The 1852-nt window shown below is 43.4% G+C and overlaps 1 pseudogene; it reads right to left on the bottom strand.

The window, feature by feature from the left end:
• Positions 1 to 735: 735 nt before the first annotated feature.
• LOC114615782 lies at positions 736 to 1615 on the bottom strand (annotated as a pseudogene).
• Between the last annotated feature and the right edge of the window lie 237 nt (positions 1616 to 1852).

Genomic DNA, 1852 nt, shown 5'->3' on the forward strand with positions numbered 1-1852 from the left:
GGGTTGAGAGGGGCAATGATCAACAGTGGAACCTACTGGGGTCCAGGGAAGCAGTGTGCATGGCTGGTGGAGGACTGACACTGGGCAGATCTTTAGAAATGAGAATAAGCAAGAGCAGGTGACAGGCACTCAGATGAGGGCAGATAGGAAGGGTGATGCATTCCCAGGCAGCAGCTGAGACTGAATCCAGGTGCTGGATGTGGAGGTCTGAGTTCTATGCACAGGCACCATTAGCACAAGGTTTGCTGACCCTAAGACAAAGGCATCACCATCTCTATGACTTCCATTCTAATGCTTGTTTTTGTTAGTTTGTTTGCTTCCTTGCTTGTTTGCTTGCTTGCTTGTCTTGTTTTGTCTTGTTTTCTGATGCCCCCTCAACACAGTGTCTCTTTACAGGCCAAGAACTTCTAGTTTCTAACCAAATTGCACCAGCTTGTATACTTTCTATTAATCTCAGCACCTGGGGCTGCATGTGACATATCTGCACATGTTGAACAACCCAAAGGCAGGCCGACTCCCACGTGTCACAGGGATGCTGTTAGCACAGCAGCAAAGCCAGCAAAGACTAGGGTCAGGAACCCAAGAGCCTATCCTCCCAGAAACACACCTGAAAATCTGATCAACTTCCCAGGATATAGAAACATTCAGACGTTTACAGCGAGAAAGCAAATGTAAATCAAGAGGTGGCCCACTTACATAAAAACTCAACCTACTGTCACCACCCAATCAAAGTTTTCATTTGCCAAGTCTCTTTTTGAAGACTCAGTCTAAGCAAGGGCTCTTCCTGTTTGTTTGATAGAGTTACATTCCTCACCACTGTCTGAACCTTCTTCTTAGGGTCTGGATTGGACTGAGGCTGATGTAAAACACTGGAAACTCCCGAGGAGACACCTTGCTTCTTTGATTTTTCCTTCATTTTCTCTTATTTAATTTCCTCAAGAGTTTTTATTCCAAACTTCAAACATTCAACTTGCTTTAAACTGACTCCAGGATTGCAGGCTGAAGCCACTCATAATCCATTATGGATGTCAGGAGTTGGTTGCAGGGCAGGTTTTTTGCATTCATTGCCATCCTCAGAAAACTGACCATCATCTTCATCATCATCATCTTCATCGTCGTCATCTTGACCATCATCATCTGCAGTATTGACTATAACAGTCGGATGTGTGGAGATGGGAACATTTCCTGAACTCCCTACTTTCATTTCACTCCGAAGCTGAAGGGAGGAGTTAGTGTGAACAAACACCTTGTTCTGGTGAACTGTGAGCTGGCTAGCCTTTACTTCTTCTTGTGACTCAGGCACAGTGGGTAACACAGTTTTACTTGGAGGTAGGAACACTCCATCAACATAACAATTTCTGGTGTGATGGAAAGCACAATTTAGTTTTTTATATCCTGTTGGCTGATTTTCTCAATTACAAGTAATTTCACTTTCTTTTTTGTCAGTTTCCATGTGGTGAAATCTGCACACCTGTGGAAAACAACAGCCTTCTTGCCACAGAGTGCAGACACTTTTGTTTCTTAGTGCAGCTTCACAGTGACAAAATGGGCAGCTGTCACCTTTAGTGCATGTAGAATAGAAATAAATATAGCAGTCTTCTCCCTGATTAGTCATATTGTCCAAAAGTAGCTTCATGGAACAAGCCACTGCTTCCTCGAGGTAAAGACAAGCTCCAAGTACTCTTGAAATGGACTTACTCTTCCAATGACAACTCAACCACAGAAATCATTAGCTGTTTACTCTCAACAGGGGCACGTGTGTATTCACTCAGTTCCAAGATATTGTGCCTTTTACTCACACTTAGTAGTAGTAAATTTCCCAGGAGAATTTTTGGGCAAGGAATATCACCAA

The sequence above is a fragment of the Grammomys surdaster genome, unplaced genomic scaffold, assembly GCF_004785775.1.
Source record: "Grammomys surdaster isolate TR1022 unplaced genomic scaffold, NIH_TR_1.0 145999, whole genome shotgun sequence".
Classification (NCBI taxonomy): Eukaryota; Metazoa; Chordata; class Mammalia; order Rodentia; family Muridae; genus Grammomys; species Grammomys surdaster.